Consider the following 26517-nt stretch of genomic DNA (forward strand, 5'->3'; position numbering starts at 1 on the left):
GAAAGGTTCAGGACTACATTGGGATCCCGAACACCCAGTGTAATCGCTGGCTGGCTAATAAAGACTTTCTATTGGCTTAAACCCATGTCCGAGCAGTCTTCTTTGGTGAATAACCCACAACATTAATTAAGTCAACATTAAGGAGGTTAATATAAAGACAACCATGTCAACACACAGTATAATAGCAACATACAGCATAGCATCAATACATGGTATATCATCCGCACACAACATAACATCAACATACAGCATAGCATCAATACATGGTATATCATCAACACACAACATAACATCAGCACATGGACTAAATGAGCTACCAGAAATTAATCATAAGGGAAAACTTCAAATCTGCAGCCAAAGGAAAAGATGAAACACCCTAAAGAATGTAAGTGAAACGACAATGGAGTGACATTGTTTAACCCTGAAAGAAAAAGGTGTCAATAAAATTTCAACAGACAATGAAAATAATGTTCAGGAATGAAGAACACAATCCTGAAACACTGCCAGCTGAACACTGAATTAAATAATATGAGATGAATGTTTTCAAGCCAAAGGAATGTGATTCCAAATAAAACATCAGATCTTTGTAACACTCAGTCCTAAATTTGATGGGATATCTCCACCAAATCCCTCCTTTTAGAGCTCAGGGAACACCCCTCACCAAGAGGAGGGGGCAGAGAGAGTATAAAAGTCAGAGGGGATGGGGGACACCAAAAACGCAAGACTCTCTAAACCAAGATGATCAAAGCTCATATGAACTCACAGAGTCTGAAGCAGCATGCACATGGGTTTGCACCAGGTTTTTTGCCTATACACTATGGCCTCTGGTTTAGTGTTTTTTACAAGATTCCCAAGAGTGTCAACAAGTGGGGCTCTGACTCTTATGCCTTCTCTTGGGGTCTTTTCCTTTTGTTGGCTTGTTTTTCCCAACTTTGATATGATAGTTCTTGTTTTCTCTTGGTATATTTTATTTTTAATATTTTATTATCATCTCTTAGAAGCCTGTTCTTTCCTAATGAGAGGTAGAGAGGGAGTAAACCCAGTTGGGAGAGGAGGTGAGGAGGAACTTGGAGGAGTAGAGGGAGGGAGGGGAGATCATAATCAGGATATATGTGAGAAAAGAATCATTTTCAATAAAAAGAAAAGTTCAGGTCTATGTTGAACAATGAACAGCACAGGATATGACAAAGAATGAGTAAATATATATTTTCCTCATCTAAAAATATTCGTTACAAGATAGATAAACAAAGCAAACATGACAACACTGTTTTATGGTGTTCACAATATATGCAAAAAGAAATATATCAAAATAATACCATGTTCCTCAGAAGGGGAAATGAAAGCATGTTGTTTTAAGGGTTTTACATTACATGAGAAGTACTGTCACGAGCCATTTCCCCCCTAAAAATCATTACAGGAACCATCACCCTGGGGAGTCTGCAGGGAACCTCACACCCATAATTATGTTCTATTGAGAGAACCTGCCCCACACCCAATTAACTTATCTGTTAGCGGAATGCGCCTCACATTCCAGCTATCCAGGGAACCAGGTGTGGCAACTCGTGACTTCTTGGCCTATCCGTCTGAATGTAACCTGGCCTACGTGACCTGGAACACGTGGCAAGAGTCCAGTTTCCCTACCCTTCAGGGGCTATATAAGCAGCAACCATGATCCTAATAAAGGGAGGCTTTGACAAATCTGCTTGGCCTCCTTCTTCTGTCCTAGCTCATTCCCTTCCAGGTAGCGCCCCTTCGAGACCCTGGAATAACTGATTGCAGGATGGGTTACAAACCCCTAGACTGAGTAACCCACCCAATGCAATCGACAAAGTACTACACATTTGTGGATAGAACTTGACAGCAAGACACATAGTACAATCTTTAGTAGACCCACAACTATTTACACAGAAAAAAATCATAAGTAGTTTAATAATAAAAGATACCACAAATTAAATGCAAAACTTCATTTAAGGAAAGGCATGAGATGACATGGTGGCATGTCTTCAGTCCCAGAACTCAGGAGACAGGGGTGCTGGATTTCTAAGAGTCTGAAGTCAGTCTGATCTAATTAGTGAGTTCCATGACAGCCGCCAGTGCTACACAGAGAGACCCTGCCACAAAGAGAAAGAAGAAAGAAGGAAGGAAGGAAAGACAGGAGTGGAGAAGGATAAAAATAAGACAACTATCAAGATGACAAATAATTTCAAAATAACTGCATTACATACAAGTGAAAAAACAAAGAAAATATAAAGCAGATGTCAGATTGGACAATAAAACCTTCTGTACACTCAAAGAAATCCACCTTATACATTAAATCATCATTAGCTTAAAGATTAAATTGTGAGAGAATGGTCATTGTGCAAACCCTGCAGCCAGAGAAGCTGTATTCGCATCACACAGTGAAGCAGGGGATTGGGAGAAAAAAAAAAGACATAATGTTGCCATAAGAAACTGACTTAACCAATCTACAAATTCAATGCAATGCCTGTCAGAATTCCAGCAAAAGTCTTCACAGACTTTGAAAGAACAATACACAACTTCATATGGAAAAGAAAAAAAAAAAAACCCAGGATAGCCAAAACATTCCTGTACAATAAAATAACTTCTGGAGGCAACTCATCCATGACTTCAAACTCTATTACAGAGCTACAGTAATTAAAACAGCCTGGTATAGTCATAAAAACAGACAGGAAGCCGGGCGATGGTGGCGCACGCCTTTAATCCCAGCACTCGGGAGGCAGAGGCAGGCGGATCTCTGTGGGTTCGAGACCAGCCTGGTTACAGAGCTAGTTCCAGGACAGGCTCCAAAGCCACAGAGAAACCCTGTCTCGAAAAACCAAAAAAAAAAAAAAAAAAACAGACAGGAAGACCAGTAGAATTAAATTGAAGACCTGGATATTAATCCACACACCTACAAACACCTGACTTTTGACAAAGAAGCTAAAAATATAAAATGTAAAAAGAAAACATATTCATCAAGTGGTGCTGGCATAACTCGATAGCAACATGTAGAATAATGAAAATAGATCCACATCTATCACCAAGCACAAAACTCAAGTCCAAATGGATCAAAGACCTCAGCATAAAAGCAATCACACTGAACCTCATAGAAGAGAAAGTAGGAAGTATACTTGGATGGATTGGCATAGGAGACCACTTCCTAAATATAATCCCAGTAGCACAGACACTGAGAGAAACAATTAGTAAATTGGACCTGCTGAAACTGAGAAGCTTCTGTAAAGCAAAAGGACACAGTCAACAAGACAAAATGACAAAACAAGACATCCATACAGAATGGGAAAAGAACTTCACCAACTCCACATCAGAGGACTGATCTTCAAAATATACAAAGAATTTAAGAAACTTGATATCAAAAGAACAAATAATCCAATAAAAAATGGAGTACACTTAAACAGAGAACTCTCAACAGACAAATCTCAAAGGGCTGAAAGACACTTAAAGAAATGATCAACTTTCTTAGCCATCAGAGAAATGCAAATCAAAACAACTCTGAGATTCTATATTATACCTGTCAGAATGGCCAAGATCAAAAACACTGATGGCGGCTTATGCTGGAGAGGACATGAGGTAAGAGGAACACTTCTCCATTGCCGGTGGGAGTACAAACTTGTACAGTCACTTTGGGAATCAGTATGGTGATTTCTCAGAATATTAGGAAACAGTCTACCTCAAGAGCCAGCAATATCACTTTTAGGTATATACCACAAGGACATGTGATCAACTATGTTCATAGCAGCACTATTTGTAATAGCCAGAACCTGGAAACAACCTAGATGCCCTCAACTGAAGAATGGATAAAGAAAATGTGGTGCATTTACACAATGGAGTACTACACAGTGGTAAAAAAAAAAATGACATCTTGAAATATGCAGGCAAATGGATGGATCAAGAAAAAATCATATTGAATGAGGTAACCCAGATGCAGAAATACAAATATAATATTTACTCACTCATAAGTGACTTTCAGACATAAAGAAAAGAAAAAATCAGCCTACAGACCACAACCCCAGAGAACCTAGACAACAAAGAGGACCCTAAGAGAGCTATACATGGATCTACATAGGAAGGAGAAAAAGACAAGATCTCCTGATTAAATTGGGAGGGTAGGGGTCATGGGGAGAGTAGAAGGAGAGATGGGAGGGAGGGAGGGAAGGAGAGAAGCAGAGAAAATGTATAGCTCAATAAAAACAAAAAATGATTTCATTAAAAAAAAACAGAAATGACATTTTAAAAAACTGGCTTAACAAGGCAGGAGGTGTAACAAAACTAAATGAGCATTCACCGAATAAAAAAGTTTCAAAACACATGAAACAAAAGCCGACAAGAATGAGAGAAGAAATTGATAAGTTTAAATTAAACTTGGAGTTTTCAACAGTCTTCTCAATAATTCATAAAACAAGTAGACAGAAAAATCAATGAAAATATAGATGGTTTGAACATCACTGTCAACCAACCTGACCTAAGTGGCATTCATTCACAGGGTGCAAAATACACATTCTTTTCAAGTGCACATGAAACATCCAACAATGTAGGCCATGTGCTGGGTGGACAGCCAAAATAAAATTTAAACTCTAGAGAAAACTTTAAGAAAACATGCACAACATTGGATCAGATAAAAAATTCACAGGGTCAAAACATGTTAACCATTTTTAAATGACTACAATCAATAAATTGAATTACATCAAAATTTAAAATTCATCATCTTCACAGACATGATTAAGATAGTAAAAAGATAATCTGGGAGAAAATACAATATGTATGTCTAGCAAGACTTACTTAAAAATATAAAAGGAACTCATAACTGAAAATTTTCTAAGCAAATCATCAATAACTACAAATAGGTAAATATTTGAGTATATACTTCAAAAAAGAAAATTTGTGAATGATCAATAATGAATATCTTATCAAAGGTATAAAAATATTTTTTAATTATCAAAGAAATTCAAATTAAAACCATAACATGGAGATTTCTATATCTCATTCTCACATTTAGGTAGGTCTTCCAAACTAAAACTAAGTACAGAAACTTCAGAGATGGAACAGACTGTGAATGAGTGGAGTTAACAGATCTATACTAATATTCCACCCAACAAATAAAGAATACAAACTCTTATCAGCAGCAATTAAGACCTCTCCAAAACTCATCATATCATCTGCCATAAGTAAAGCTTTAATAAATTCAAAAAAGAGAGAGTTTCTTATATCCTATAGACAAGAGTAGAACAAAATAAACCAAAAACAAAAAAATTACAGACACTATGAAAATTGTGGTTTATTGAAGAAACCAGAAAGAAAATTCCTGGAGTCATATAAATGATAATGCAACCTACCCAACCCTCTGAAACATAGCCAAGGCAGTCCTAAGAAGGAATTTGCAGCTATAAACTCTCATGTTAAAAAACTTAGAATGATATCGACAAACAACCTAATGATGCACCTCAAGACTCTAGAAAAACCAGAAGTCAATTCCAAACAGGTAGATGACAAGAAATACTAAAGAATGGGGAAGAAAGAACAGCACACAAAATCAAAGTGTTAGTCCTTTAAAAAGTTAATATTGAACTGACAAAAACAAAGAGCAAGAAAACTCAAATTAACAAAATTAGAGATGAAAGGGGAACAATTGTAACAATGGATTCCACTAAAATCCAGAGAATTGTTGAAAAATACTTCAAAAACTTATACTCCAAAAAGCTGAAAAACCAAAAAGAAGTGAACAAATTTTAAGTGTATAAATTATGTTTTGGTGATCTATCGAAACAAAAGAAAGAATACCTAAGTGACTTAAGCAAGCCCATTACTATCGATGAGATCAAAGCTATAATCAAGTCTCCCCACATAGGAAAGCTCAGGACCAGAGGGATTTACTACAGAATTCTACCAAACTCTTAAGATCTTCTCCATTTGTCAAAACTCATCAAACAGCACTTAAACCAGGTGCATTCAATTATATGTAAGTTGTACATCAAGTAAGCTAATTTTCTACTAAATAACTTTTGACCCTTAGGAGATTGCAGTCCAGATAGGAAAAACTAAATTAGAAATACAAGGAACACCTTGTGGTTTCACAAAAGCCTGAAGTTATGTCTTATATAGCTGTATGCAGATCTAAGGAGAGGGAAGTGAGTAACAAGTCAGTGAAGTTCTGTGTGGGACTCCAGCAGGAACTTAAAAGATTAGGGGAACTCGAAAGCACAGAAAGAAGACTTCTGGTTTCCAAGGAGAAATTCAGCATCCTGATGTAGAAATGTCCACAGTCTGTAAATGGCCATGCAAAAGACTGGTGCAGTTAATATATATGAAGTCTGAACTAGAAAAGGAATAAAGGATAGGATCTTAGAAGAAAGTATGTGTAAGCCTGAAAGGGGTGTGTTTGTGAATTGTGCATGAGGCAATGACAGATGAAGGTGACCTGAGGACTAGGGTTCTGAGGCTTGGGATCCAAAAAATCTCCTGAAGGTGTATGACATGGACTTAAAGGGTTCTGTTGTAGTGATTGAGGTGGGGACACAAAGAGAAGCATGGGTCCAAAACCCATTCTGATGAGCATAAGCCTACAGGGAAACTTCTCTATTGTAGAAAGTTCTTTCTTTTCTCTTTTTTAAAGGTGTTCAAAATTTAAAATGACAATTTTCTTTTTAATAACAAAATAAAATATGAGATAAAACAAACACAACCATACCAAAGTTGGACAAGACAAGCCAACAGAAAAATAAAAGAGCCCCAAGAGAAGGCACAAGAATCAGAGACCCACTCATCTACACATTCAGAAGTTCTATAAGAGTACCAAACTGAAAGTTATAGTATATATGCAGAGGATCTGGTGCAGACGTGTGTAGGCTGCTTCAGTGTCTGTGAGTTCATGAGCTTCACTCAGTTGTTACAGAGGGCTTTGTTCTCTTGGTTATTCAGTCCCCTCTGCCTACCCCACTTCTGTCCCTCTTCTGCAGGGTTCCCTAAGCTCTGAGGGCAGGTATTCGGTAGGGACATCTCATTTAGAGCTAGCTGTGTGTCCCAACGTCTCTCTGTCTCTGCATAACATCTTGCTGTGGATCTCTGTAATTGTTCCCATCTATTGCAGAACTTTCTAACCTACAAGAGGGCTTCAGAACCTACTCATAGAGAGCTTAGAGAGTGTAGGCTCTGACGTCCAGAACCCTAGAACCAAACACTATGCAATGAAACTTGGGCAAATTTCTTAGGTATCCCACACTGTGTTTTCCTCACTTATGATACAGCAATAGTGTCTATCTTGCAGTTTGTTGAGAGAATTAGAGGTGATAAGAGCATCACCTGGGACAGGTACAGCATAGGTAACTAACAGCTAAGGCACATCAGAATTTCCTGGAACCACTGTCTAAGGAGTCTCCTCTCTTTGTGCTACAAGACCAGGTCTCCTTGGATATGACAATTGTAATATGGTGTCCTGACTGCCATCCAGAACAGAAAGTAATATTGGGGAGAAATATAGAAATCTAACCAACGATGGAATATCAATTCATTAATAGTGGCAAATGTAAAGTAGTAATAGGGAAAACAGGGTGTGGAGGTATGCTAACTCTTCATATCACCTTCATGCTTTTCTGTAAGTTTACAATAAACCTAAGAATTAATTGGTGTCACATGCCTTTAATCCCAGAAGTCAGGAGGCTGAGTCAGGTTGCTCTCTAAGAGTTCAAGGCCAGCCTGATCTACAGAGCTAGTTCCAGGACAGCAGAGGCTACCCAGAGAAACCTTGTCTGAACAAAAAGTTTATTTTAATGCATATGATATTCAGTTAAACCCCAACTTCAGATAATCAATGCTTTTGCTTTGTTTTGTTTTGTTTTTAATGTAAGTAAACCTTATGAAACATTTGAAGCATAATTGTACTTAATAAGTATCCACAGTTGATCTGAAATACATATTTTACTGGGTATAATGGTGACTCTACCTGGAAAGAAATTCATCCCTAGAACAGTTAGGCAAGCAAGGAAGATTATAGCTGGAAAGGAACATAATATATATCCTCCAGCATCAATTGGCAGGTGAGGAAACTGAGGCTCAATGACCATACTAGAATCCTACAACCAGCTTAACGGGCAGCCAGGATCTGAACAGGAACCTGTCTACCTATTACATCTTTATACTTTATAAACTCTTCCTAGAAACATCCATGAGAATTCATACTTGATGGCAAATAACAGAAGGTCTGTCAAAAGCAGATAGCAAGTTCACAAGACTTCAAAGGCGAGCAAGTGCTCCTAAACACTCAAACTCATGGCCTTCCCCCAACAGAAGGTGGCTCCCTGCTGGAGGGGATTCAGTGAGACTAGTTGTGAAAGAGAGCCACTAAGGTCACCACCTCTGCTCCTCTCTGGCCCTGGCTGTCACTGCTGAAGACACACATGCCCCTGAATACAGCACTAAAAGGGGTCTCAGGAACCATCCAAAGGTTTCCTGTGAGTAGGGTCACATTCACACTTGTCCTGTGAATGTCACTGTCTCTTCTAGCACTTAGCCCTTGCCTTTTTACTTTTGCCAGCCTGTTAGAGTGTCAGAAAACAGCTTACCAGGCTAATTAGAAATCTGGACTAAATGAGCATTGAGCATCAGACGTCTCTGAGACAGACACCCCAAAGGCTAGTCTGCACAGGAAGTGTGGCTGTGAAACCCTGCTGCTCAGGGGCATCTCCAGTCTTGTTCCAATTAGGGGAGGCTGGTCTATAGGTGGGCTCCCTGAAGATGAGGCTAAGAAGCTGGCTTTAGCTCAGCACAGCTCTAAAGGTTGCAGGGCTTATTTTAGTAACACCTGAGAGAACTCAGAGGAGAGAAAGAAGAGTGACATGGGCTCCAGCCAGCCACCAGAGTCTCCTGCAGGAAATCAGTGACGTCAGCCAGCTCTTCCAGGCTCCTGCTGGGTTGTTTCTGCTCTACTCTTACCTCTGAGGTGATGGCTATCCTGCTGTGGCCTGCCAGCTCTTGATGACAAAGAGGGCAAAGCTCCCAGCCTGCTGTGAGCTTACCTCCAATGTGCACCTCATGAAGCCACCAGCAAACATAGCTTTGCCTGGGTTGGGTGACGATGGGGGTCGAGGAAGTGTCCGGCAATCCTCTTTTCTCTAGAAATGGGATTGGAAACTGGGTAATCGCCTAAATGGGGAGTCTTGATGAGTTGCTAAGCAGCACTTCCATTTTATTATGGCGATGAGGCCCACTGATCTAGCATAATCCCTTTCCTGGGCTCTGAAAGATTGCCAGGCAGCCAGCCATGGCCCTGCGCTCCACCCCAGGTGCATTAGTCTGATGGGAAGAGGCCCTGAGCTCTGTGCAGACTGCATTTCATAATGGCATTTAAAAGCAGTGACCCAGGATCACATCGGGGTTCAGGACACTGCTGCACAACTCCCTCTGCCCTTTACCACTGCTCTCCTTCCCTCCCAACAATAACAGGACATGTGCGGTCTAAATGGAGGACTTGTGAAGTGAAAAGGGCTGTTAGGGGAGACTCAAACTCAAAAGTAGCTAGTGAAAGCATATTATCGTAGAAAAATCATAGGCTCCAGCGCCTAGCAGTTCCACTAACTCTCAGGGCCTACTACTCCCTCTATGCACTCTGCAATTCCTAAGACTCTTTCTGGTTCCCCATGAAGAATCCCCAGGTTCACAGTTTACCAACCCAGTCACGAATTCCACTTGAGCTATTGGTTGATTAATTTTATCTTTCATTATTTATAGCATTTATTATATAATAATATGATACCTTTTATTCTTATAAATTGCGTTATAGTTTATTAATGAACACCTTATAGCATATGATGAGCTAGTAGTGGCTGAAAGAAAGGACCTAATAGAATGGGACAGTAAGGAGAGGCATGATCTGGAAGAGGCAAGGGACTTAGGAAGTAGAAGGAAAACATCCAAGGCTATGTCATCTGGGGCTCACCCTGGCAGGCAGATGAACTAGAGATTCGGGCAGCTGATTTCTGCTGATGGGACTCAGGGACTTCAGAATAAATCACTGCCATGTGTGCCATTTAGAGCCTAAATGGAAGCTTTGCCTCAACCCTGATCACTTTATTTATTCCATCACTGAACAGCCAGGACTACAGCAAAATTAAAACGGGATTTGGATTCAGAAGCTGGGCCCCCAGATGCAATGCCAGCACTTACTTAGTTACATGATACTGAACAAGGCGTTTCACCATTATAAGACAGCAAAATGAGGCGTGTTCTTGTCTTGCACACTTCACCTTAAGGGCTGGGCTGCCAACTTGCACAACTCCAGGGAACTTCATGCCTATGTGAACAGTACTGGCAAGAATTGGGCAACACACGATTTGCTCAGCCAAATATAGCATGCCTACTTGTAGTCTCCAAATGTCAAATGACATAAGATACATTAGCCATAAACACTAACACTGTGATATTATACCAGTGACATTCTAGAAAAGGATGTTACATCAATTTTGGAAAAACTGCAAAAGGCTAAAGTTTAGCAGCCTCCAGTTCTACACTGTATACATCCCACCATTGATTCACCCTGGAGTTATCTTTGTGGCTCAGACTGTAAGAACCAAAGAATGGCAAAATAGGATATGACTGTAAGCCCGAGAGACAATTATCTTTGTTGGGCATTCCACATTTGCCCTCCACACTATCCTCTCTCCGGGGCCTCTTTATTAGAGGACCCTCAAGACGTCTCTGTTAAAACATCTTTCAGATCAGGCCAGTTAATAGAGAGAAGAAATGTCCAGCCCTAAAGAAGTGCCCCTGGGTTCTAGGCCCTCTCACATAACAACCCACCATCTCTCTACTTGGGACAGCAGGCCTTAGCATGACCTGCTGAAATCTGTGTCCAGTATGATTTGGAGGCAGACCCTTTAGGAGGCAATTGGGTCACAGGAGTAGAGTCTCATGGGTGAACTTAGTATTTTAGTAAGAGGCCTGAGGGCTAGCCTGTGCTTTCTGCTATACAAGAATACAATGATTACACTGTCTCAACACAGCAGAGGCTTCACCAGAACCCAGTCATGCTGGTTCCACAATCTCTGTTTAGCCAGACTCTAAAACTGTGAGACATGCATTTCTGCTGTCCATAAGTCACCTGCTTTGTGCTCCCTTATAGCAGCTCCAAACTTCTACTGGCTACATATTCCCAGGGAAAGAAAGCAAACAAAACACACAGATTCATGGTTGCAACAGTGTTCACTCCTAACTTGTACTCTTCCACGTGCGCATTGTTTGGGTCAGGGAGGCTGAAAAATCTTTACACTGTCCATTGATAAATTTGTGCCTTTTCTTAAGGAGGAAAGTGAGATTGTAAAAATACTAAACCCATGCATCCCACCTCTCCATTTCTCACTTGGACTGCTAGTCCAGGTTGTATTCATCAGAAGCCACTGCCACAGGTCCCAGCTCCCAAGATCCTCTTCCCTCCACACCTCAACATACCCTTCTCAGAGCTATTGCTCGGGAACCCAGCTCTTGAATGGCCCAACCCTGGTCCTTACAGGCTACACCATTCTCTTGCCCCTAGAATGTGCTAACTCAGTTGCAAGCTTATACCCAACCTCACCTCTGGTTTCTTCCTCCCAAGTTGCCTACCCTGCAGCATCACAGGGTATGGCTTTGTGTTCCAGAACAACCTTCCTGCATCTATTCATTCAATGTAGGTTTAACTTAGCCTACAATGTATCAGGCACTGAGATGGCCATGGAAATGCATTGGGGGGCAAGCTCAGCCAGCACCCTGGAGCTTATAATCCTTCAGGAAAGGTCATCCATCAGATAGACACAAAATAAATGTATGATGTGTTTATATAAGCCACGGTATTCGATCAGGAAATGTACTTTGACACATGCACAAAGCAGAAGACTGAAACAATCTGTCAATGAGAAGAGAAGCGATATTTGAGCTAATATCTGAAAATTTAGAACTGATAAATTAGGCAAAGATGGCTGGAGGGAGGGATGGCAGCCACAAAAGAACACTCCAAGCTGAGGCAGTTGCCTGGCCTGCGCTTGAGAGTAAGTAGGAGACACTCAAGACTCGAGAGTGGGCTAGGTGGGAGAAGCCAATCCTCCAGGGAGCTGGGGAAGTTACAAGGGTCCAGACCTTGAGATGTTGTAGAATCTGTGTTATGAACTTCAGTTTTGATCCTAAGAGAAACAGGAAGCAGTAAGAGGTTTGAGGAAACTCGACACGAGAGAGTATGCTACAATTACATTTTGAAATGATCGTTCCAGCTGCTATAAGGAGAAGGGTCTTTTTTAGCCTAAAAAGCCAGGGGAGGGCACCGAGGTCCACTAGAGAGGGGACTGCATCCATTCCAGGAAAGAGGTGCAGATGTAAATTTGACAGGAGAACTGGGAATAGAGAGTGAGCCAAGAAAATTAATTTACGAAGTTTGAGTTTACTAAGCCAGATGGATAGGCTGTACCATCTGGAAGGATCAAACATCATTAGATAGTCAGATTTACATGCAAAGGCCCTGGTATCAGTTTGGGACAGGATGGGCGTAGAAAGCCTTCAAGGCTTGCAGGGTGAGGGATTGGTCCAAGATGGAGGCATGCATTCAGCAGCTGCACATGGATCTCAGCAGACACATGAGCAAGATTACTCCACAGTTGAAGCCGCCTCTCTCTCTCCCCAACCATTCCATCTGTGCCTGCCTCTGAAAGGAAGAGCAGATGTCTAAGGCCTCATAGTGACCTCACAACTCTCTGTGGACCTGCTCTTGCCCAACTAATGCTTCTTAGAGCCATTATAGCCACTGTCTTCCCCACGGATGACTCTGCAACACTTGAGTCAGAGATATACGGCTTTCCCCCCTGATGTACTCAGCACACAGACAGCACCCTTGCTTTTGAACAAGGTCCGGACCTATTTTTCTGACTTATGACAAAATCCCAGTGTTCTGAGGCTCTAGAAATACAAGCCCCTATCCTACAGCCCTCACCCAAAATCCTGTCTCAGTCTAAGAGGGATTCACCAGTTTACCCCTTATCACTCCCTTCACCTAAGAAGCCGAGATAGCTACCAAGGACTTTAAAAAAGAAAAGGCATTGATGTCTTTTCACTGTTTGCAGTTATGTGAGAAATCAGAGATCAACAGTGGATGTATTTCTCTGTTGTTAAAGACCCCCTAGTAACAAAGTAAGGACAGGTAAAGAGTAATTATTCTCAGAGCGACTATTGCAATCTCTCGCTGATTGAAAATAGCTGTGCTTTATGTGAACTATCTCCCAATATATCAAAGACTAAATCCACAAGATTCTTACAACTTCCAGAAAACACAGGGCAAGAATAGATAGCAAAATCTAGTTGTATCAATGCTTATGGAGCCACGCCTGCCCTCCCCCACTGTTTGTTTGTTGTTTATGATTGGGGAAAGGCGCTTGCCTCTTCCATACAGATAGCCCCTCAGCAGAACATACGACTTGGCTGTATTTAAAATCCTGTCTTCCTGCTCTGGCAGTGTTCTTGTGCAGTGCTCAACCGGCATATTGCGTTTGTGACACCATTAACTGCTGACGTTCACAGGGACGTATCACTACAGTTAACTGATGCAGGGAATAGAGGGAATTGGTTGGGTAAGAAAAGAACGAGAACAAACAGCCACAAGGAATGCCGGAAGAACATAAAACAGTCAGGCTTGAAGAAGGCAACAGTGATGGAGTGAGAACTGAATGCTTAGCGGAAGAATGATTAGGGAAGACCCCAAGCCCCAGGCTGATGAAATTTACACTTGACCTCGCAGAAACTGAGCATTCCCTAGGAACATCCCATTCCTTTCCATGGTGAGCTAATTGCCAGTATCAGGTCTTCCCAAAGAAGGTGCCTCTTGTACTCAGAATATCCACAAGGGGTACCATGAAACAAGAAGGAAAAAAAGCAAAGAAAAACTAAATGTCATTCTGCTACCATGGAACCTCTTATATCCGTAGCCTGCCTACTATTCATAATTCAGACATTTTCTTCTCTATGTGCTCATTTGCTGTATAGCGTCTCATTCCATTAATAAGATGAGAACGCACAGCAGTTAAGAGCTGTGCTGAGGGTTAGAGAGAGTCCACAATGGCAAAGCTGTGACTTGAACCCAGGTCTCTCATGTAGAACCCAGGGCTCAAGGGCACTCAGCCTGCTTGTTCCACAGACTCCCTCTGTCACCAGTCACCACACTGACTACTTCTGTCTGCCAGCCCTGGGTCCTTTCCAAGAAAAGACAAAGCTCCCAAACAGGCAGTAATGACATTGATTATTCCAAGCCAGAGGCAGGGGATTTGGGATCGTTTCCTTAAAGCACTTGCTCAGCAGCACTGAAGTCCTCACCCCTACCACCCCTACCTCCCAAGAAATAAATGTACAGTGTTCATTAACATGAAGGGGAGAAAATGCCCTGTGGAGTTCTGCAGTCTCGTTTCCTGGAGCTTGTCAAATGCCAGCAGCAGCGAGTCAGGCCGGCTGCACTGTTTGCTTGGCTGTATCTTATTTTTGTAGTGTTTTGCAGATTGCAGAAGGCTCTCCGCGACCCACCCGGAACTGGGCAAAAACATATCACCTTGAGCTTCCTAAAGCAGCACTCGAAAGATTTCCCTGATGTCCTTGGGCTTCATATAATATTGCCTTTGGATGTGATATACTGTGGTATTCTGTTATCAGCCATGTTTTGTTTTTTTCAAGGAAGAACATAAAATTTATTTTTAACATCCCTACAAGATATGTGACCAAAATGTAATTTTAAAAAGCAAACAAATGAAAGACTTTCCAATATGTCATGCAAAGCATAAAAAGCATTGTGTTCAAAATCTAATTTTCAGTTTTCATATTTACATCCTCTCCTACTTCACCCTTTTGTTACTAAGGAAGTTGAAATGAAAGGGGATTTGTCTTTTTCTCAAAGACTTATCTCTCAAGGCTGAGCTTCTCCATACCTGAATTCACACATCTCCTACGCCATGATAATTACCTCCCCGGCAATCACCATGACATCACAATGTGATGCTCTAGCAGAAGCATCACATTTCCTCAGACATGGTTTGATGTTAACCCTCTATGACCTAAGGACTCCAAAGGGGAAGTAAAAGGGATTTTAGCAGAAAAACGACTCTTGGAAGAAACTATTCTTGGATTTTGAGATTTATTAAATTTCCAACGCTCTTGTTGCCGTAGCTCCTGAAACTGTGACTGAGGTCCACAGATGGGATGAGACCCACAGACTTCAGATCTTCAGCAACCCTTCACACAGATCTCACGGGTACGTCCGTGGATGTACTGAACACGGTGTGTTCCTGGAGACTTTCTCCTGCCTTTTCCTACCCATAATAAATGAAATGCCCAAAGCCTCAAGCCAAGATTAACAGCTATAAATAAATTTGTGGATAGCAGCCAAAAGAAGAGTGGACGCACCACATTCGTGTGGCATAATTCACCATTCAAGCTTCACCTAAAAGAAAGCGAACATTTTATTGTAAAGCAGAGGGCTGAGGTGTGAGAGGAGAATCAAAAGACATTTTTCTCTGCAAACGGCCCCAGCTTTGAGGCTTAAATTTCAGTTCTGAATACTAGTTAGATCCACTGGGCCTCCCAAATATGGATTTCAAGTTGCAGGCATCAAAGTGCATCATTTACTAAAACCACTCTAGCTCCCCCACACCTCCTGCTCCTTTCAGAAGACACGACTGTAAATGCAGGCTGCCCTCAATCTCCGTGGTGGGAGCAGGAGAGAAACAAAGAACAGAAAAGAGCAACTTGAAGAGAACCTGAACTCACAATCTGGGAGCCAGAAAGTAAACATTGCACATTAAGTCCCTTGCTTTAATTGCTCGCCTAAAAATTCCAATTTGTAAGTGTTTTAATTAGCCACGCAAGGGCTCACCTATTATTCTCTGAATACAAAAATTTAAAAGCAAACAGAAACGGGGGCAGAAAGGCCCTCAAGGATTAATCCTTGCATTCTTCTAATTTTTCCCCCAAATTTGGGGCTAACATTTGTGGTGGAGAATTTGATCTTAGGGAAAAAAAAAAAAAACACTGAGTTTGTCTGGTAAACAGAACTCTGTGGTACTCTGACCACTTTCTTAGCTAAGAATTTAATAGGCCTAGGGCCCCCACAAGAGGGCTACAGAATTTTTTTGTTTCAACAAAATAACACAACTAGGTTCTCTCCTAAAATGCAGGAAATCAAACCAGGAGACTTCTGTTTGCTGGCTGGGTGGACTGAGTAAATGAGGACCCAGGAAGCAGTTACTCATCGGCTGTGGAGAGCAGGGCCTTAAATGGGATATCTAGATCACATCCCTTCCTCACAGAGCTCAGAGAACATTGCAGAAGAGAGGAAAGAATGGTTCAGAGAACCAGAGTTTGGCGTGGAATGCTGCCAAACAGTGTCTTAGGACACAACAGAGGCATTGCGCTCATGAGTTCAAAGCAGCTATGGTGGCCTGCACACGATTAAGTCGGTCAGCATTCCAGCATAGACGCAGAAGGGGCACGTGAAGCCTCACCCCTAGCTAAGGAGCTTTAGCAGTTAGAGACTACTGGAGCAGGGAGAGTCAGTGTCCTTCAGAATGTGGTCCCTGGAGGGCTGGACATGCTCAGGTTAGACATTCTACAGACTCAAGCACAAACAACACTGTCCGACTGGGCTCAGTGCTTTGTGAAGAAGACATCAAGTTGGAATGGAAACATGGCTAAGAGGATATCTAAGAGGAACTGGGGAGTAGGAGAGAGAAGAGAGAGAGAGAGAGAGAGAGAGAGAGAGAGAGAGAGAGAGAGAGAGAGAGAGAGAGAGAGAGAGAGAGAGAATACAGCCTATGTGAAGCTAGCATCATTCGAAATTCCCTTGCAGGAGCTAAGAAAAGAAAGGACAAAGTAATCTATTGCCAAACTTGAAGAACCTGCCCAGCTTTTAGGATGTCCACTGATGGGGTGACTTACAGAAAGCATTTTTTTCTTTCTTCTTTGCTTTTTTTTCTTTTTTTAGTGCTGAGGATAGACTCCAGAGCCTCGTGCATGCAAAACACTTGCTGTACCACGGAGCTGTCCCTCCAGCCCACTATGGATAGCATTTTAAATGTACCATTATGCTTGTGATACTTCTACAATCTATGAATATTGGAGTCCTCTGGCTGCTGCTTCTTCATGACCACAATCCTAAGGGAGTATGTGAGCAAACTCTTCTTGGTCTCAGAGTCTTCAAGTCTTCAGCAAAGCTAAGAATTCTTGGCAAGGGTTTTCGTCTCCAAAGTAATGATGGGAAGCTTTGGGCTAGAAGTCAAGAGAATGCTGTTGGCCCATCCTGGCTAGACACTCTGCCCCGGGGACTTTAGAGGAGGCCCTTCTGTACTCAGACCCTAATTTCATTTGCAGAATGAGGGTGTTGGATCAGATGCTTGCTTCTGTGTCTTGTGGTCTATGATTTTGGATTAAGTGGCTGCTCCAAGTCTGCAGCCAAGTGAGACTTCAGAATCGACGCTGTGTCTCCTGCCCCATCAAGTTAATGTCTCCATGACCAGGATATATCAACAGCACGAGGCAGCATTCAATAAGGGACTACTGAATGTCGAATCCTGTCTCTAGTTAGGCTCTGGATTGTGTGTAGATAGTTCTCATGTAAATTGGATAAAATTCACATTTTATAGAGAGTAAGTAAACAGAAGATGTAGTCATTTACCCGTAATCAGACAGTTAGTATCTACAGAGCCAGGGTTTGAAGTCAGACATTCCAATTCCAGAACCCATTATCTTCATCTGTACATGCCACACTACACAGTAGCATAAGGAGTTGCTTGGTGACATAAGGGACACTGAAACCTTAAAATAGAAAATATGGCAGTCTTCCAGTGCTGAGTTCACATCGGAAGTATGCAAGCTTTCAGAAGAACTCCTCTGGTCAGTGTCACTTGCCTGCACACCTTTCCATTCCCCTCCCCTCAGATGACCGCATGAGGAGTCCCCAGGGGAGCATTTGAGAACCAGTGGTCTTTCCTGTGGTCTGAATGGAATATGGATAATGACCACATAGAAAAGCGGGAGAAAGTGGCGTCCTGGCTCGTTCCCCGGATTGTAAAACAGGGAAAACCAAAACCATCACAGCTTATTTTTATCACCAAATAAAACCCAAGAGGAGTTATCCTCTAAGTCCTTGGGGAGCCACGCTGACATCACCTCTAGGCACACACACACACACAGGCCTATTCACTAGAACACAACTTGATTCACAGCTGTGAAGAGATACTGAACAAAATAAGGGGAGCAGGTATCTGCAAATCGAAATATTCTTTCAGAGGTACAAATGCGATCTATGTACTGCCTTACCATGCTTATCACAGCATCTCTATTCCAGGAGATTTTGGGCAGATTCTCTTAGTGTCATGAAAATGTGTTGGCATGGTGGCAAGGACGGTGGGCACAGACTGTTAACTTGGAGTCTAGTTCAATGCTTTGACCCACTGGCTACTAGACACTAACTCATCATCTGGCTTCCCAGAGCCCTGCTTCCTTGTCCGCAGAGAGGGAACTTATCTCAGTGAGTCAGTCAAGGACCAGAAGGCCTTGAATCATGCATTTTGCTCACTGGGTCCACCAAATACATTTATTATCCGTGGGGATTAAATCCATGTAAAAAATAAGCAACAGTGGATGTGCTGCTGAAATTGAAAATGAAGTCAGGCAAACAGTGGTACCTCTGCCCCAGGAGTCTGGCTTAGAACTGACTGGCTGTCAAGCCTTGAGGGCACCTCAATCCTCAGCACAGCAAGGCGGCTGAAGGCTCCTTCCCCGGGGCCTGTTTGCATGAGGCAAAGCGCTGCAATCCTGACCTCCCTGGAGGGTAGGTTTGCCTCTTTCCTGGTGAGAGCACAGATAACTAAGTTCAGGAAGTAGTGAGTTGAGAAAGCAGGCTGAGGAGAGAGCCCTGCATGAGAAGACTGGCCCTCCTGGTGTGTGGATAGGAGACCTTCTTACACTTGTTCTGTCCCCATGGACTGTAGGTTGTTCCCTAAATTCTGCCAGATTCTAGTCCCACCCTTGGTGCTCACATTCCAGGATGGTGGATGTTTCTCCCTGTGCTTCCCATCCCAGGTTGAGTTTACCACAATGTGTTTCTTGAGGCTCGCGGCAACCTCCTGTTTGCAGTGGAAGCAGGTAAGCTTTATTAAATTGCAGCACCATTTGCACTGTGTAGATTTAGCTGCAGATGCTTTCAAAGTTACGTCACATTTCCCACAGCCCAAGAGTAGATGAGGCTGGCTGCTCCTGTGAATGGATGCATTTCTCAAGAACCAGGAAAAGCCAAGGCTAGGGCCAACACTCTGTCCAGGGCCGCAGGGGTCCCTCAGGGTGACAGGAGTGAACCCAACAGCACAGCTTTTACCATGCAAACTCAACGCTGACATGAGACAGGATGTCATGGTCACAGGACACACCCAGCGACTAGAAGACCTGCAGGCTCAGAGTCTGTAGTCAGTAAATGTGTACAGAGTAGGTGGCTGATGGGATGAATTAGTGAATTCTGATTCTAAGATCGCAGGGTTCTTGGAGTCTTTGGCCTGTGTCAATTGTGCTTTCTCTTTGCCTAGATTAGATTCTCTTTATTAACTCCTCCCAAAATCCACCTTCATCTCATTTCCACGTTTATTTGGTTTCATTGGCCACACTGTAAGTCCAACTGCTTCATTTCTTGATAAGATTATTTTCAAATTGACAAAAGTTATGTATATGTACGTATATATTAACCATGCACAATATTGCTGTTTTGAAACACACATCATACGTTGGCAAAATCAAGTCAATAAATATATGTACCACATACTTTTAATTCTTTGTGGCAAAATCACTTAAAATCTACTCAGCAATTTTCAAGAATATAATGTATTATTGGCTAGGTGATGGTTCAACCCTTTAAATGTAGCACTCAGGAGGACTTTATGACTTTAAGGCCAGCTTGATCTATATGGTAGATTCCAAGCAGCGTAATGAGATCCTGTCTCAAAATGTGTGTGTGTGTGTGTGTGTGTGTGTGAGAGAGAGAGAGAGAGAGAGAGAGAGAGAGAGAGAGAGAGACAGACAGACAGACATTATCTACAATTTGATATGGTTAACTTTAAAATAATAATAACCACCATTTGAGGATGCTTAGATGTGTCAATTACAGGCGGCATACCGTAAGTCTTTTTATCAACAAAACAAGGTTATAGTATTCCATTTAATAGATGATGAGACTAAATCAGACAGAGAAGGTACTTTGCCAAAGTTCCCAGTTGTTAGGTGGTGGGGTTGAGCTTCCAACTCGGGCAGTGTGGCAGTGAGATAGGATTCTGAGCCGTAGGCCTGCTATGTAAGCTTCGGGCCTGCTGGTAACTAGAGCTGTGATCCAAGCTCTCTCCATCGGGGAACAAGATGTTCAAGGTCTGCCTGTGGCCTTGGCGTCACCTGGAGCACATCACGCTCCATCGGTTTCTATGGTCCCTGCTGACTTCTTCTCACAGTTTTCACCTGTTCTTCACAGCAGGGTTACCAAGTGACATCAAGTCTATCCAAAGCCAAGTACAGAACTGTACCATCTGAAACTGAGAGGCAGAGGGGACTCAGTCCAATGAGATATTCACGTAAGCCTTCACTGAGTCACAGCCATTGTTTGCTCTGTAATAGATACTGAACAACGGTTGGCTTAGCAAGTCATTTATCATTATGTTAATTAATGTAATTAATAGAAATATTTGGTTTGCTGTTGTTAAACAAGAATTCTGCTGGATGTGATGGCACACACTGTTATCTTAGTACTCAGGAGGCTGAGGCAGGAGGATTGTGAGTCAAAGGCCAGTCTAGGTAACATAGCCAGACTATATTAAAAAAAGAGAGAAAGAAGTAGAAAAGCAAAGGTGTTATTCCTTTAAAACAGTTGTCCCAGGATCTGCTGGGAACCTAACACTTTGGTGGCTACTGTAGCTGACAGAGAAATTGTCATCAACAGGGAGTTTCAGTTGAGACAGGAAATAAGATTAAAGTCCATGAAATAACTACACTGTCATATATTCTATTTTCTCAAGAGCATCTGATGCTGTCCTTAAATTCAGAGTTAAAACACACTCTAGAATTTAGACATTTTTTATGAATTTAAAATGATCAACCTTAGGTAAAAGTTTTCCAATCTCTTTTAAGGTGGAAAATGAAGCACAAAAAGGTGTCCTTTGTTCATAAACATGCAATGGGAAGTATCATGTCAGGATCTGAAGCTGAGCATTGTGATTCTAAAACATTTTTTTGGACGTGATAGAGGTTCTTGGGGAATTGAACCCAGGGATTTGCATAAGCTAAATAAACATTCTTCTACTGAAGCAACACTCCCAAACTCAAGACTCATTTCATAATCTCTAGTCTTTGTACTGAACAGTACAGTAAGAAGAAAAAGCTCCAGGACATGGGACATTACCAAGTTATATACAATGTGTTCCCATGCACAGGTACAGCTCACTGAATTCTGATATGGTTTTAGTCAGCATAAGTGGGTTCATACACTGTCTACTATTTAATGAAAGGATTTTTCACACACCCTCAGTCTTGAAGCTATTTCTATGCAATTGCAGAATGCATCAATAGCAGTGTATCCCACAACATGGATATTTATCTTTCTTCCTACTAGTGAAAAATTAATATTGCTTCCAGTTTTTAATAACAGTGTCAGTTAACATGTGCTGATATATGATATATATGGATATTTCTGCACCATATGTCTCTAGTAGTGAAACTGTTTAGTCCAGGGAAATTTACATGAAAACTACCAGGTGATGTAGACTCCAAAAGCAGGCAGGCATGGAGAACATCCACTGCCTCACATATATATACAGCACCTCCCACATCCCACACACCATCTCAGGGAACACCACAAGAAATTCTACTCTCATTGTATAGATGAAGACTGAGAATGAGAAAAATTCAGATCTGCCCAGGGTCAGTCTATGAATTTAAATCAGAGCTGGGAAAAAAACAACCAACCAAACAAACAAAATATCTTACTTTTATTAAAGCTGTTTTCGCTAAAACCACATTGGTAAAACAATTTGGATTTAACAAAACTCTTCTTTTGTGTCAAACTGTCAAACATCCAGGTAAACAAGCTTTTAAAGGTAGATGACATGAAACATAGTCAAATGTTGCCGAGTCCTAAGGACAGAACCAAAAGAGACTGTGTTTTCTAACTCAAAAGTGCTATGATCTTATGATCCTAGATAAATAAAAAGAAAAGGATCTATGTTGATAAATGCAGGAATTTAAGTAAAAAGAGACCACAGTGCACTGGGAAACCCCAGAGAAATAGACCCGGGAATCCACACAAAGGCTTGCCAAAGTGCCAAATTCACTGCCCTGCGGAAACTGGACTGTCTTAGGCACAGCCTTCCTGTTTAAGGATAGAATTCAGCATAGAAATTTCTTCCCTAAAACTGAGGAGGGGAGAAATGTCAATGTCGTGATCAACAGAGAATCCAAGTTGAGTCGTTCTCAAAGATAATTTACTCCAAGTAAAAGATTTTGCTGTTAAGTATTCCTTATGATTGAACAATAGGCATCATTAGGTAAGAATTTTGAAGAGGAATGAGTAAGTTCTTTGCAAAAGTGAATACAAAACTCTATTCTGGATCAGCTTTATTAGAGTAATGACAGAAGGAGGAGGAAACTGGAATGATGTTTTGATAAACTCACTCATTCATGTGCCCTAACATTTACATGCTAAGTTTCAGCTAAGGATTCTCCAAGCGTTTACAATATCTCCTCTCAACTAATGTAAAAGACAGCCTGGGGCTGGCTAGATGGGGAGGGGGAAATGCACCTGCCTCTGAGCATGACCACCTGAGCCCCATTCCTGGGGTCCACACGATGGAAGGAGAGAACTCACTCCCTCAAGCTGTCCTCTAACATCTACGTGTGGGAGCACACACACACATATAAAAGTAAAAAATAAATACATGCCCCAGGTGGTAGTAATGTATGCCTTTAATCCCAGCACTTGGGAAGGAGAGGCAGGGAGATCTCTGGGCTCAAGGCCAGCCTGGTCTAACAGAGTGAGTTCCAGGACAGCCAGGAATACACAAATAGACCCTGTCTTTAAAAACCAAAAATAAAAAGATAGATAAATATATAATCACCTTTTAAAAGACATCCTGCCCCGGCCCCACAGTTTTCCCCTGGCTAGTATGGAATCTCTCTGTAAATTCTCCTGTAGTTCAACTGCATAAGAAATGAATTTAGGATGGATGTGAAGATATGAATTCACATTGAATAATACCCTGAAAGACAGCTGTCTATCCACAACAACCAAGGCCTTCAAAAGCATCTAATCTTTATCAGTCCCTGGCTGAGTGTTGGGATAAACACAAAAGAATGAATCCCTTTAAAAGCCATATTTTCTTAAATCTATATTGTTCTTAAGAAGATGATCTTGGAATATAAAATTGCTGGCAAGAAATGACACCCTATTACTGCAGGCCACTGGGAGTTTGAGCTAGAATTTACAATTTTGGCTTTAATCAAGACACTCAGTGTCCTGGCTAGCCTGCATAAAAGATTGGCTGTGAACTTTGCCAAGGAGTTATTCACATTTCAGCTGACCCAAGATTTTTAATTATCCTCTAACTCCCAAACCATCCATTCTGCAGTAGCACACGGGAAAGAGAAGCCTTCATTTTCCTGTAGATTTCTTCTTGACCTGATCCCAGAAGTGATTTCTTGGGGGATACTCTTGATAAATACGTAGCTCATAAGGAGAGCAAGAAAGGGGTCCAATCTGTGACAGGAAAGAAAGAGACACAAACACCTTCACCGGGTTCCCAACAGATGCTTACTGCACAAAGGACTTGAAGGAACTAATGTTGTTGCTGTGGCAACCATGCATGCCTAAATGAACAATAAAATTAATAGTCCCTAACAGGCTTTGCTGGTATCAATAAAATGATAACACTTTTCTTTACTGGGAAATGTGTGCTCTCTGTGGTGACCCCACTTAGATATGGTTTCTCATACGGTGAAAAATGGTGTTTCAGTCGTAACAAATGGAATAAGCTTCGTATATTCACTGTGTATGCTTCTCTAAGCCCAAAGCAGGAGCCACACTCTCCTGCCTTCCTGCTGCAGGGAAGAGGCACCTTTGAGCCTCCCACCCCCAGCTTCTCTGTGCTGCCCTGTTTAATTTATCAGCCAGTGCTAGTCTCTGATTGAACTTTTGTTAGAAGAACACAAGGCTAAGGAGGAGCTGAGGGGAAGCAGGACGCGGTACAAAGAAGAAAAGGGTAAAATTAGCTAGAACCCATAATTGGGCCCTGCGTGGCCTTGAAGAAGACCCAGTACATATGAATTAAATAGACTGATGTGTTGCTGGCTGAATGGGGCTATTCTAGACAGCAGGGACAAAATTAATCTGGCCTCAGGTAACTTGAGCCACTGATCTGAAGAATTAGATGAATTGTATCTTTGAATAGAGATCAGAAATAAGGAAAGCTTTCTTGGGACATTGGATGGCATTAAAAATCTGTTGGGCCTGGTTAGGGAATGTAGCTCAGTAGTAAGAGTGTGTGTTTAGCTGCATGAAGCCCTGGGTTCAATCCTCAGTTCCCCCAAAAGTCTGCTAAGCCAAGACATTTCAATGCCAGGAGAAATAGTAAAGAAACCCCCATTACTGTTGTAATTAAACTGTGCAGTTACAATTTGTCTTTCAAATGAGAGTAACAGTCTGACCCAGTTTTGAGAAAAAAATTCATTCTCCCAAATGCTTGTTATTGCTGCATGATAGAATTATAATGAAAAAATGTTTCTGGATAAATAATTTCCCCAGATTTTTAGGCAATGTCAACATTGGGAAAAGAGAGTTTTGTCAGGTAATGTTGGTAACGTGACTTAAATGTTTAAAACCTGCTGTTAATGAGCTATGTCAAGGATTTAGAATAGTGGGCTGGGGCAAAATCAGACAGCCTAGTGCCAGCCAGTCTACCCAGCTATGCATCCAAGGTTGCCCAAAAGAGTGAGCAAGAACACAGTCATCTCCATGTGCACGCATTGCAGTCCAGAGGGTACACACAGCTAATGAGAGTACACATCATTTCTTTTAAAGGAAGTATGTACCCATGGACACCAAAACCCACCCAAAATACTCAGAGGGGATATCTGAACATTACAGGGTGAGTTAGACTCACATAGGAGTTGCTCTTTAATACTTTTCCATGAGTTTGATAACAGGGTGAGTTTTTGAAAAGTAAGGCATGTCTTTGCTACACAAAGGAGAGAGGTGTGCCTCAAACAGCGTACCATGGGGTTATGAGACCTCCACATGAAAATAAAACTACCATCCCAAAGCTTCCGTCTATAGCTAGAATGTATCTTCCAGAAGTTCATGTTGGAAGCTTGGTATTCAATACACTATAGACCCAAAGGTGGAGCCTAAGAGGTGATTAGACCAGGAGGGTGGGTGAATTAAAATGATCACAGTGCGGTCTTAGCTAAAAAAGAGAATTCATTGTGTGAAAAAAGAAATTAAAAAAAAAAAGAGAGATACTCTTCATGTTCTCTCTCACCTAATCAACTGTGCTCTGAACTTCCGCTATGGGGTGGCAGCTACTGACAGCCATGCCACTGGGTGCAAAGAGAGATGGGGTTGGTGGATCTTGAAGGAGCTGAAGGTATGAATATGATCAAAGGGCAATTCTCGAAAATAAGTATATTATTTTTTAAATGTTTTGTAATGTTTAAAGTGTATTCAATTAATTTGCTACTTAAATGAAAAATATAGATCACAGCTTTGGCTAGACCAATCACTGTAGATGAGTCTGCCCTGCACCCCGGCTTCAGTTTTCTCTCTCAGTGACAAGGGGTTAGCTGAACTACAGTCCAATGTCTCTTCCACCTTCAGTATTACGTGATTATTAGTGAACAAGTCAAGGAAGGAAGGAGAATCCCTGTGAATTCTCTGTAAACTGACCAGCCACTTCCTGCTTTTTCTTTTCTACCACGGACAATTTGATGGGGGGGAGGGGGTAGCTGGAGTGAGAAAAGCCTAATTGAGCAAGAGTCTTGATCCACGTGACCAGACTTTACTGGTCACAAGAAAGCCTCAGTTTGCTCACATAATTCTAGATCCCCCCAAAAGGAGAAGTCACTAATTCTTCCTTGAATCTGAACTCAGTCAGACTTGCACAGGGTTTCCAGTGGCATCCAAAGGAAGCGAGGAGCAAAGTCTACACTTCTTAAGGCGCTGGGCACCTGGTATATCCCAGGCTTCTTAGCAACAGTTGGGGATGGAGCAAGAAGGGCGTACAGGATCTGCCCTGGGGTCTCCAAGGCTGGTTGAAGACACAGACAAGAAGACAAATCTCTGGCGGCGGGAATAGGTGATGAGCGCTGTGAGTGGGTAAACAGACGGTGCAGAATGAACAAATTCAAGAAGAGCGTGAGGCCTTGCAGGAGAGCTTTTCCTGGAGGGAGTGGTAACTAAATGACCACAGACATTTGCCAGGTTTAGTTCACAGT

The 26517-nt window shown here is 41.9% G+C and overlaps 1 long non-coding RNA gene across 1 annotated transcript in view; it reads right to left on the reverse strand.

Moving 5' to 3' along the window:
- The window catches only part of LOC126503003 (uncharacterized), a 123650-nt gene that overhangs the window by 33912 nt on the left and 63221 nt on the right, over positions 1-26517 (reverse strand). The gene's annotated exons all lie outside the window — the stretch shown is intronic.

The sequence above is a fragment of the Alexandromys fortis genome, unplaced genomic scaffold (genome assembly GCF_014885135.2).
Source record: "Alexandromys fortis isolate MF-2015 unplaced genomic scaffold, M_Fortis_MF-2015_v1.1 scaffold_1, whole genome shotgun sequence".
Lineage (NCBI taxonomy): Eukaryota > Metazoa > Chordata > Mammalia > Rodentia > Cricetidae > Alexandromys > Alexandromys fortis.